This window comes from Typopeltis vanoorti, chromosome 6 (genome assembly GCF_054136105.1).
Source record: "Typopeltis vanoorti isolate ZY-2024b chromosome 6, IOZ_Tvanoo_1.0, whole genome shotgun sequence".
NCBI lineage: Eukaryota > Metazoa > Arthropoda > Arachnida > Uropygi > Thelyphonidae > Typopeltis > Typopeltis vanoorti.
In genome coordinates, this window is record NC_143554.1 from 148,238,113 (window position 1) to 148,252,088 (window position 13,976).

The following is a 13,976-nucleotide window of genomic DNA, read 5'->3' on the forward strand; positions in this document are numbered from 1 at the left end:
ATACTGTTTGATGTATTACAAAGAATATACCTAATATTTTACTACATGCAATATCGAAAATATACACTGGTAACAAAATAAAAATAAAAATAAATTAAAAAATGTCTGAAAAACAATATATAAACCAAGGAGTAAAACAGGGATGCCCTCTGTCTCCAACACTTTTCAATATTTACATTCGTGAAACATTAATACAGTGGGACACCTTAAACAATCGAGGTATAAAAATTTACCGGAATAAGAAAATAAATCCGCTATTATTTGCAGATGATCAGGTAATAATATCAGATAAGGAGGACAATTTACAAAGAGCAGTATATAAGTTAAACCTTATAGTAGAACTGTTTGGAATGAAAATTTCTACAGATAAACTAAAACAATGACATTTTGTGGCAAAACTCCAGTTCGAAGAAAATAGTTATTAATAATAAAATAATAGAACTGATAAATACTTTAAGTTATCTTGGATGTGAAATACCATAAGAAGGAGAAAAAGACATGAAATTAAAAACTTCAAAATTTTTACAGATTATAGGCCTGATAAATAGAAAACTCAATCTAAATATAGTACAATAGGAAACACGCTTTAAAAGATATATAATACTTTAGCAGTGCCCACATTATTATATGGCAGTGAAATTTGTGAACAAACAAACAAGATAAACAAAGAATAAAAACAAGTTAAATGAGATTTATGAGAAGAACCGCAAAATACACATTATTAGATCAAATAAGGAACGAAGACATTTTAAAAGAAATAAAAACAGATTCAACAGAATAAAAACCAAACAATTATAAACAAAAATGGGTAGGACATGTAAACCGAATCGCCAACACCCGATATCCTAAACAAATAATAAAATACAAGCCATTCGGAAAAAGAGGGCAGGATAGACCTCTAAAAAGGATATTGGATGGATAATGAGACTGGAACAGACCAATATGGTCTATACCTGTAGTTAGCGTTATGATGATGATGATGATGATGATTAAGAACTACGATCATCACGCCAATCTACAAACATACCAAAAGAAACAGTACATAGAATTATAGACCAATAGCTAACCTACCAGACATCTTCAAAATTCTCGAAACAAAACAGAGAAACAATAACACACTAGACTATAGAATTATTTATAAAAGTACAACATTGTATTACCAAACCAATACGGCTTCCAAAAAAAAAAAAAAGCACCATCACCTTGTTAGAAGATATTACCAACGCCATAAACAGAGCTCTCGATAAAAACAAGTTTGCTGTCCTTCCTTATCCTTATTAACTTAACTAAAGCTTTTGATACACTTGAACATGATATACTGCTGACCACTTTACGCTTAATGGAATAAGAGGAACACTGCATTCCTGGTTCAGGAACTATCTCTCAGACAGGACAGAAGTGGCAAAAATAGGCACACATTACGGCCTGGATATACAGATAAAACACAAGGCACTATATTATCACCTACCCTGTTCAAAATATACATTAACGACATACACAACTTGACCACACGAAGTAAAATATATCAATATGCAGACAACACCTCGCTACTAGTAAACTACAAAGACATCAACAGCGATCTTTTCAAAGCACAACAAGACCTAAATGAAATAACAACTTACTTCTACCATAAAAACAAGTTTGCTGTCCTTATCCTTATTGACTTAACTAAACCTTTTGATGCACTTGAACATGATACTGCCGAATTATAATGAATAGCATCATTATGTATAATTATGTAATTATACATAATCCGAGAATTATGCACCCCGCACCACTATCGCTACACTGTTACACATACCACTGCATTAACAACAAAAATAGTTGCCAATGTCCCGAAATCACACCTGTAATAGCCAAAATACCTTGGCCTTTACATTGATTGCCATTACAAATAGACAAAACAGAGAATTCCTACTTACTAAAATTTGCAGCATTGCAGCAAAACGTTTCCAAGTAAAAGTCATGATTCTATATAACGTAAGAAAACTCTACCATGGTGTCTGCGAATCGCTACTCAGGTAAGGCATAAGGCATAACAATCTGCGTTAACTCATTAAACAACCATCTAGATTGGAAAAGTATTTCAACAGTGATTTGTAAAACATACAACATCCAATAACCGAATCCTATATGGCGATGCACAAAATCCTGAGCATACAAAATCTGAAACACTACTTAATGTTACTAAGGAATTACTTCAACAACGCGTATCGTAAGAACAGCGAAATGTATCGCATAACACGACCCACCACAACTCTATACATCCCAAGATCCTTCAACAACTCATACACTTCTATGGGATCACATCTCATTCCCACACTACTCAACAACCTACCACAAAATTTAAAACATATAACACTTACAGAACATTAAAACACGAGCAGTGAAAACTATACCAACACTCAGATTAATATAGCACTCAGACCTATTTTTACTTCTCAAACACCAGCATCCAACGCAACACCTGCTAATAAATAATGAATAATAATAATAATAAATAATGTATGCTAATCTAACTCTCTTCATAAAAGCTAACCATAGCTTCGAAGTTAGTAGAATTAGCACGACTTAATCAAATAATCCTCATTAGCCAATCACTGCAATTAACTTCAAGTCACAGTAACTTGACCGATGATAATAAGGATGATAATAATTATTATTATTGTTTTTGTTATTATTATTATATACCACTCTGTACTGAACTGAAATATATATGTGAAGGGATTAAATGTAAATAGCCATATGATAAAATATAAAATATAAATATAATATTACTTGCAAAAGCCTACTCTGATCGTTATTAATCATCATCATCATCATCATCATCAAATTCCTGCCATGTACCCTCAAGGGATGTACAGGATATGAGAGTAGTACATAAAAAATTTATATCATTACTAACTTCCTATCTGCAATTTTCCTCCAAATCAGTCTGTTACTTGTCAAGACTCCAACATTATCAGATCTTATATTTCTATCTTCTAACGCACTTTTTTCCATTTCATTTCACTTATATATTGGTCTTTTCTCTGGGTATTTTTTCTGCCAACCTGGCAGAAAAACACTTGTTTTGCTAATCCTTCTTTACCCATTGTGTGTAACTGACCATACCACCTGCGATTAGCCCTGCTAATGAATTCCTGGATTATAAGAATGTCAAGTTCTTTCCTAATATCCTCATTTTAAATATGATATTGCAATTGATGCTATCTGTTCAGGCCCCTAATCTTTCCCAGAACTCTCATATCTGCGGTCTCTAGTCTTTGGTCAAGTGCTTTACTTCTGACCCAGATTTCAGATCCATAAGTTAAAATTGGTTTTAACACTGTCTTGTATACAGCTAATTTAGTGTTTTGACCAATTTCTCCCTCATTCCATATAAATTTATTCAATAGAATTCCTACCATACCAGCTTTGTTGATTCTGTTGTCTATTTCCATATTTAAATTACCATCCTCACTAAAAATCCTGCTAATTAGCTGAAATGTTTCACTTGTTCTATAGGTTCACCATTTACAATGCAGTTGATATTTTAATGCTTCTGCTATTTTCGTTGTCTTTCTCTTGTTATTGCTGACTTTCATACCATATTACAAGAGTTGCTCCATTCAGTCAGGGAATCTTGCATACTTGTAGTGGATTTATTTAGAAGTATGGCATCGTCCGCATAAAGCAAAGAGCTGATATTAACATCTCCAATTTTGATTTCGTCCCTCTGTCCAGGCTTTCTGAACTCTGCAGCTCACCCACTGTAAGACTTTTATACCTCCATACTTGAGATTTTTGATCGAATATCATGTTCTCCAGCTGACTTTCCACATTTCAGGCATTTCATAGCTTTTTCTGCTTCGAGTATGGATATGTATCCCTCACTGCATGCCCGTTGAGAGTTTTTTTACCACTCTGCTATCACTGCTTGTTTCATTTAGCAATTTTTGGAAATAATTACACAATACTTCAAGGATATCATTTTCTCCAGTTATCATGTGACCTTTGTCATCTCTAATTTCTTTTACAGCATCTTTCCTCCATTTCTGAGCTTCTTCAACAATCTCCAGAATAACTTGCTACATTCTTGATATTTGTTTTTTTATGTTCTTACCAAAGTTTTCCCGTGAATTTTCTTTAGCTAGTTTTACACAAGTTCCAGTTTTCTTACATTTGTCTCTGTATTCTCTAAGAGAAAAAGCTGATTTATTTTCCAGTAACTTTTGACATGCTTTCTTCTTTTTTTTCACTGCCTCTTTAAATTCCTGTGTCCACCATGGAGTTCTGAATTTTCTATCCTTGCAGACAACCTCACCACATGCCTCTCTGGCTGAGTCAATCAATGTTTTCTTCAGGGCTTGCTACTGAATCTCCAAAATTTGATTCCTGTTCTGAAACTCTTTCATTTTTTCTTGAATAATATTTGTGTATTTTAGTATACAGTTCATATCTGAGAACTGCTTAACACTTATTTCGTTTTAAATCTTTCTTATATGTTCTTCTTTTCAATATGAAATTGAATTCAATTTTATCCTGCTAAAGACTAAATAGTGATCACTTCCAATTTCAAATCCTCTGTACACTCTGGTGTCCTGCACCAGAGAGAAAACATCACTTTCACCGATAACATATTCAATGAGAATTTTCTTATCCTTTGCCTCTTCTCACCATTTAAATTTGTGCACATTATTATGTTGAAAAATTGTGTTAGTAATATCATTCCATGTCCTGAGCAAAAATCCAACAGATATCCGCCATTATTATTAGCTTTGCTCTTTTCTCCAACTTTTCCCAAAATATTTTTGTATGTCTGACAATCATTTCCTATTCTGCTATTTAGAACCCCAACAAGGACCAATTTTTCCTTTTTCATTGTGTCAGTTGCTTTCTCTAAAGCTTCAAAAAATTCATCCACTTCTGCCTTAGTAGAACCTTCTGTGGGACCATAGGCACAAATAAATCTCATTGTCCAGTTCCCCATTCTGATATTTGCCCACATCACTCTACTTGAGACTGCCTGCCATTCAAGAAGATTAGACTCGTATTTAGTGTTGAATAATATGGATACTCCTTCTTTTCCTTGATTTTTATTTTCTGAGTATAACATTTTTTGTTTGTCGCTCAGAAATATCTCACCAGTTTTTTTCTTTCAGTCACCCCTATTATGTCCATCTGTTTCTTATCTAATTCCTCAGCTAGCTCCATTTCCTTGCCGTTCAGGCTTCTTATTTTGATAGTACCGATCTTGAACAATGTTAAAAACTCTGGTGATCTTGAATTGGGGTGTGTTTTAAGATTCTTTCCAGTAGTTGACGTTTCGCTGCTTGCCCTAGTTCCCTGGCGAAAACAACGGAGGCCTTGTTTCACCGGGTGACGCTCCAGCGGGCATAAAATTCTGTCATGTTGTACCATCATTTTGTATTGTGGTTTAAGCCAATAAGAATACAATTTTCTCGGCTAAACCACAAATTGCCAGCCCATCCTCGTGCGTTCAGTATCCAAGTAGATACCTAACAGGGTGCACCACTAGAAGGTGAGTATTAGACATTAGGTCAGAAGCCCTGGTCGGTTCTCCGCATTCCTTTAAAGCTATGTGGAGGTCTCCTCTCAGTTATACAGCTTTTACCCTTAATAATCGTTATTATTCTGCTACATGAATTCTATATTACGCACTTATAAAGATATTAAGAGTGAAAAGTGTAACCTAAGAAATTATAGAAATGTCGCCTAAATATTATAAAATATATGTCATTCTCTGAGATATAATGATAAGCAGGGCCGCGTCAACCGAAGGGGGCAAAGGGTGCACCTCACCCGGGCGACAACATTGATAGGGCGGCAAGAAACTAATATCAAATATTTATTTTATGTATCTAATATCTAATTTGGATTATACAATGCAGTATAATCATTAATAGTAATAATATTCATTTCGTGGTAAATCCTACATCGTAAAATTTAACTAATATAATATTAATAACCCTTACTTTTAGAGGTCAGACGGAAGAAAGAGATTTTCTGGAGCAGAATACAGAAAACAAAGAGAACAGAAAGAAGAAAATGTAAAAAAATTGGCGAATCCTATTTCCAATTATTCTGCATCTACATCTTCATGTACAGACAAATCTTCAGCTGCTCGAGAAAATTTTGAAGATTCTTCTTCTGCCATACATTTAATTGAAGATTCTATAGCTGCTACAAAACGATGCCTAGAAAATTCATCTTTCACTTCTGAGACTCTCAACAGCTGACTCTTTTCACCGGAAGAAACAGGTGACAAAAGCGTGTGTAATACAAGTATAACAACCGAAAACTCTCTAATGAATTCTATCCTTGAGCATGATTTTCATGATCCAGGAAAATGGCCTTTAAAAATAACAGATAATCTCAAAATGATTCTAATAGATGTTGGACCAAAACAAATATATGATATTGATTTTCCAAAAGATGAAAAAAAAAAAAACAGATCATTTTCAGCATATTATTAATATAAACAATTATGTAATAACGAAAAGATACACAGAAATTGGTTATTGTATTCTAAATGCAAAAATTCGGTATCTTGTTTTCCTTATAAACTAAAAAGTTTATAAGGAAAAGTTTAACGATAAAATTAATGGGTTCAATGATGCAATTGATCATTGCGATTGGCAACATTTATCGAGAACATTAGAGCGCCATGAAAAAATTGAAGCACATATCAAATGTTACAAGTCATGGATCGAATTAAAAAATCATTTATAAATAATAATACAATAGATGTGGTAAATGAACAATTAATAAAACTAGAAAAAAATCATTGGAAATCGGTAATAGAAAGGATTATTTATACAGTTCAATTTTAGCAGGGCAAAATTTAGCTTTCAGAGGTAACAGTAATCAACATTTTGAAGATAGCAACGATAATTTTTTAAATTTAATAGAAATTGTAGCAAAATTCGATAATCTAATAGCAAATCATATAAGTGGAATACAAACCGATAAGAACAAAATGTCACATTATTTAGGCGAAAAAAATTCAAAATGAAATAATTTCAATAATAGGAGAAAAATTAAAATCTGATGTTGTTAAAATGCTAAAATTAAATTAATATTACTCCATCATTTTAGACACTATTCCAGATGCATCTCACGAAAATCGATCAAGTATTGTTGTAAGATTTGTTTACCTCGATAATGACAACAAGAAAACAAATCAGAAAACACTTTTTAGGATTTTATTAAATTACTAACACAACAAGCGAAGGTTTAACAAATTTTGTTGTACATTTTTTGTAATCAGAAAATATAATTTTTACAATTTACGTGCTCAAGCATATGATAACGGGGAAAACATGAATGGAAAAAATCAGGGTGTTCAAAAGAGAATATTAGATATGAACGCGAGTGCGTTTTACGTACCATGTGCCGCTCATACGCTTAATCTAATTGTAAATGATGCTGCAAGTGTTCCGCGTGAATTTTTTTTTTCATTAATTCAGGAAATTTTTTTTTTCCCCAAATCAGCCTATCGTTGGAAAATTTTAAAAGAGAAATGCCCAAGTTTAACTGTTACAAAAGTTTGTGATACGAGATGGTCAAGCCGCATAGACGGTTTAAAAGCTTTACGGTATAATTTAGAAAAAATATACGATGCTTTATACATTTTATATCAAGATAAATCTAGAGATAGCAACACAAGGAACGAAGCTGAATCATTATTATTAATAATTATATATTTTAAATTCATATGTTCTCTTGTTATATGGCACCAAATCTTATCGAAAATTAATCTCATAAGTAATTTTGATGCAAAAACCGGACGTAATTATGTCTACAATAATGAAAATGTTGATAGACCTAAAAATTATTTAAAGGATTGTAGAACAGATGAGGCATTCAAAAATATGTTAGGGGAAGCAACCGAAATTGCAAATACAGTGGATTGTGATCCAATTTTTCCTTGTATGCCAATAGTCAGACCTCGGAGAACAAAAAGATTATTCTCGTATGAAAGTGAAGATGAAATTATTGAATAGCAAGAACAAAATTTCAAAGTCAATTTTTATTTAGTTATAATTGATAAACTGTAGCTATTTCAAAACTTGATGAAAAATTTACATTATTGAAAGAACATAATGATGTTTTGGAATTTTTAAATGGCATTTATTTATTAAAACCAATGGAGAAAAAAGAAAAATTAAAATATTGTAAAGATTTGGAGATAGTGACAGATGGTAAAGATTCTGATATAAACTCCGTGGAATTATGCGAGGAAATAGAAAATATTTTAATCTATCTTAATACGAATATGAATGCATTTTCGGTTCTTGAGTATATATTTTCGAATGATCTTCTTAGTGTTTTCCCCAGTTTATCAATAGCACTAAGAATTTAATTAACAATACTTGTGACTGCTGCAACTGGCGAAAGATCCTTTTCAAAGCTGAAAATTATAAAAAATCATCTCCGCAGTACACAGGATAGACTCAACAATTTGAGTCTTATTAGCATTGAACATCAAATTGCTACTAATTTAGATATGGAGGACATAATAAATGATTTTGCTACACAAAAATCAGGTCAAGTAAATTTTACATAAACGTATGTGCAATTAATCTTTGCTTATATTAAGAAATAATTGTTGCTCATTTTTTATTTGTTTTTGAAAAAATGTTAAAATTAACTATACGAAACTATGTATTCTTTGTTTTTAATAAATAACACAACTTTTGGTAACTTTTGGTTTTCATAAATTGTTATTTTATTTATTGTAGTAAATGCTACATGCAATTTCTTTTAGATATTTTTTTAAGGGGCGGCCGATAAAAGTTTGCCCTCCGGCGGCAAATACCCTTAGCGTGCCCCTGATTAGTGATAGTAAAGTGATCACCCGAATTGTACACATGGTTAGTACAGAATTGTAAAGTTGTAAAGTCTCGTTGTTCACTTTTTCTCTCAAATTTTTTATTTATATATATATATATTTTTTTTTTATAATAAATAAAAAAAAAAAAAAAAAAAAAAAAAAAAAAATATATATATATATATATATATATATATATATATATATATATATATATATATATATATATATATATATATATATATATATATATATATATATATATATATGTTAAAGATACCAAGCTATTTTAAACCTGGTTTTACTCCATTTCCCAAGTAAGCAAACAGAAAAACAAGTCAAGTTTGAGCCTGCAAGTGTTGCAAGTCTAGCTGACCCTGAACGTAGTGCAAGACCAAGGCAACTCATGGTAAAAGTAGAATAAGCTCTGATCATTAATCTTAATATTTACCCTTAATGCAAAGAACATCTCCTGGAGGAGATGTATGATGCTTTGTATTAAAGGCAAGGGGCCACTACCCTGACCGGTTTCGACCTTTATAGAGGTCTCATCAGTGGGAGCTAGGCTAGAAATACCAAGATTTTAGTAATACAGAACTTATAAGCATTTTACCAGAACAAGTTACCATAAGGTGTTTTAACCTTATTAAATAAAAATCTCAGGAGGAGATACAAATGTTAGACTTGCAACACTTGCAGGCGCAAACTTGACTTGTTTGTCTGTTTGCTTACTTGGGAAATGGAGTAAAACCAGGTTTAAAATAGCTTGATATCTTTAACATTTATTATACCCAAGGTAGAATACTTTCTACATATATATCCTCGCCAGCTGGTCCAGTCGTATGCCTTTCGGGAGATGTCAGCTCTCTGGCGGTTACTCCAGACACAGCAGCCATTCATCTCACTGAATGTCTACTCTTTTTTCAGGGCACTTTACCTTCGGTTACTGTTTTGCGAATTTCTCCTTCCAACTTTTCAATGCGTCCAAAGTATTTCAGCTGTCTTCTCTCATTAACCGTTAGAAGACTAAAAGTCCTGCGGATCTTTTCTAGCACCCATCCATTTCATGATGTTACAGAAGGCTCAGCCTTCTGTAACACCACACCTAAAAAGCAGTTATCCTTTTTCTATCAGACTGGTTTATGTGCTACATCTCACATCCATAAATTGCTCTTGTTAAAACGATTGTACTCAGGATCTTCGAGATTGTTTCTGTGGAGATAGATCAATTCTTCCAGGTTTTGCAAGTCTAATTGATTAAATATTATAAACTATATGTCATTCTCTATTTTGTGGCAAAATACGTGGGTGGTGGGAAACGTTCTCGACGTCGAACATAAATGGCAATACTATCGGCAAGATTTTATTTTCTATGTTGGTACATCTGTCATAAGCATCCATGCGAAATTGTGAGTCATTCTATCAAGTAGTTGTTTTAACACAGCTGTCGGAAGCCAAAGTGTTGTCTGTATCCCTTGAAATGGATAAAATTGAGTATCATTCTGCTATAAAATTCTTTGTAAAAGTTTTAATGCTAAAAGAAAGTCATTCGAAGGCGTAAAAGTTTATGGACACTCTTCTCCTTCGATTTCGACAATTAAGAAATGGGATGCCGAGTTTAAACGAGGCTGCACCAGCCTTGAAGATGATCCACGTGAAGGACGTCCAAAAAGTGTAACAACATCAGAAATCATTGATCAGTGCACGATATGATACTGGATAACCGGCGAATCGAATTGCGTGAAATTGCTGAGACTATAGGCATTTCAAAATAACGTGTAGTATATATTTTGCATGAAGAATTACAAATGAAAAAGCTTTGCGCAAGATGGTTGCCGCTGTTACTCAGCAGATCAAAAACGCACTCGCATGAAAATCTCTGAACAGTGCTTGGAGCGTTTTAACTAGAATAAAACTGATTTTGTGCATCGATTGATGAGAGTTGGATTCACAAGTGTACATTAGAATCCAAACAGCAGTCAAAACAGTGGACAGAAGCCAGTTGTTCAACGCCAAAGAAGACAAGGTCATGGTATCGGTGTTTTGGGGATAAAGGCATTTTTTTTATTAATTTTCTTGAAAAGGGTAAAACTATAACTGGGGAACATTATTTGCAGAAGATTTGATTTGCAGAAGAAAAAAAAATCAAAGAAACCTATATATATAGGTTTCTTTGCTAAAATGAATTTATCATATCTTAGTTCATAAATATATCATAGAAATTTATAACATTTTATGAATGCTCATCCGAAGTGGCTCGCTAGACATCTGTAAGAAGTATTCGAAGGGTTTGTTTACATTATTTTAGCCAAGTTATACTAACACTTCACTAAACTGCAAGAAAGGTTTAGTGGGAAATATATCGACTACTTCGAAAAATATAAATTTTTAAGTATAAATATTCAATGATATGTAACTAAAACCAATATGTAACGAAAAAATTGAATAGTAACATTTCGACGGTGTAAGCATACAGGTACTGGTCCCTGTGTCGTCGAACACTGCAGTAGCAACGTCTGCTACTGTCTCTTCTTGCACTGCTTTCCGTTCTCTGCCAGGTCTAACTCCTAGTGATCCAGTTTCTTCAAACTTCTTAATCATAGCTCTCAGTACAACAGCTGATATAAGACCTGTGCCCAGGTTATGAAGCCTTCTAAAATCCCGAAGGGCCGCTACGGCATTGCACTGTTTATGGTAAAACAACTTAACAAGTAAAGCACACTGAGGCAAGGTAGGGCACATATTGGACACAATTCGTCAGTCATTCGAATAACTGCCTGAGCGTTCCGAATCCTTTTTTAAGTGGAATTGGTGGCTCTGCAGTCACGTACGCACAATAAAATTTACATAATTCTTTTTACCTGCGCTTACTGCAAATATCTGACTGCTTTCGGCTCTACCAGCGGCAAAATTTCCCATATCGGCGACTTTTGGTACTAAATATTTTTTTCGCGGAAATCATCTCCCCTTGCCTTCGAAAGTCTCAATATAAAATGTGATCTCATTCCGTGTATTAGTTTTAGCTACAGATACCTCCAAAGAGGGAAAGTTAATTTATGGCCAACCTGTATAATGTAGAAAGTTGCCTTTGTCTATCTCTTGCCATTTAAACATCAATTAGTACAACACTTATTGTAAAAGTATACGAAATACACGCCACCTATCGATGTCAATCGCTAGAAGATGACGGACATCGTTTATGTGGTTTCATAAAAGACAGTAAACATCTCGCCACTTTATGAAAATATATAGAAATAAAATGTTCATGATCCATCTTTACCTTGATATGCACGTAGTATATAATATTAATTAAAATCATAGCAACGACTCTTCGAATTTCAATCTCAATATTAAATAACGCAATAGATTTTATTCTATCTTCTAAACCGAAAGTTAGAATTAAGCACTCAGTGGAGTGCTTAATTCTAACTTTTTAATAGATAAATTCATTAAAATACCTAAAGAGAAAATTAAGTTGCTCATACTATTTACAAATGCTAAATTGTTCTGTTTCTGAGGAATTTGTTTTTTATTTGTTATATTTGTTTTAGTCAAAAATGTGTGTAGGTCACATGCTGGTATGATTATGTTGAAAGTGAATCCTTTCAGAAATCAGTCATAAAAATGCTTCTTTTTCCTTTACATTTTATTTTACAAGTAAAAAGGAATGGTCATATTCAACGTACAGAGATATCTTCAGTAATCCATATATGATATACAAGTAAAACATTTTTTAGTTTCATTTCACACATCTTAGAGCTTTCACTGACCAATTTCTTTCGTGTTTTACGCTGAACGTAAAGTTTCTCGTCAAATATTCTTTCTTTTTCGGCTTAGGGCCAACTTGTATATCTTGAAATATTCCTTGAATAAACAAGTCGTAAAAAATTCTTTATCCTTTCTTGGCATAGAATGATTTAGTATTTAGTTAATTTCCAGTTTATTCAGTCATCCATTGCAGATTGCAAGTAGCGTCTTCACCATCACTTCTGGAGAGCAACTTCACAGAAATGTCAATGTTCCTGTAAATATTACCTTCACAAGTGAAAAGGGATTTACAATTATTACGTATCCACACAATATTTCTATAGTAAAACACATATCATTAGACATTGCATAGTAATTCAAGTCGTTTACAATTGCACCTCACCTTTTGGGACTGAATCAGGGAAAGAATCGTGTTCATCGTATTCGTATATATCAATCCGAAAATGGTCAGAACCACAATATTTTCTTTGAATAGATATCGTTGAGCCTATGATTGGAAATGTGTTGGATACTGTATCGGCATTTATTTTTCTGAACAAAAGATGCGGAATTTCATTGAATGTACACACCTGGGATTCTAAAACACTAGCAAGTTCTTTGGAAGATATTACGGAAAACCGAATGAATTTAAAATCATACAGTACTTCAAAAGGGGTTCTTACGCTTTCTTTCGTTTTGATAATAGATAATATTCTGAGGACACTTTCACTCTACCTGTGCACATTACATACTCCACCATGTCCTTCAAGGTTTGAGATGGCTTCAGTACAACTATCAATCAAGCGTACACATTTGTAGATCACATGTGCAAATCCATCTCGATAGCAACTTCATAAACATTACAAACTTTAAAAACCTTACAATTATTTTAACAGAGCTACGTTCAGTGGATATACATACAACTCTTAATCGTTACCATAACACTAGTGCAATAGAATCTACTCACAAATTAACAGTATCACATACAGTCCTACCAGTTTTGAAGATTTATGATAGTTCTGCTTACTGCTTCCTTCCGTCCTATGCACGGACCTTCACTCAGCTGCTCTTAGTGGTCGTCTTTCCATAGTTCTTTCCCTGAAATCGTAGCACTGCTCTCCGTCGGTATTGGATTTACTGTAGGCGCCGTGTATCTGGTCGCACGTGGCACGTTCCGTTACTGTAAATACATCTCCAAAGAATAAACTACCTCTCATGGGGTTCCCCGTATCTAGGGGGCACGCTCCAACAAAATCTCGGGAGTACGAGCAGGCCAACGAACTGCAGCAAGAAGAAAAACTCAGAGTGATTTTTGAAGTTCTCAAGAACTCTTTTATACGATCCGAAGTTCTTTGTTTTAGGGTTGGAGATCCTCAGATCTTCTGTAAACATA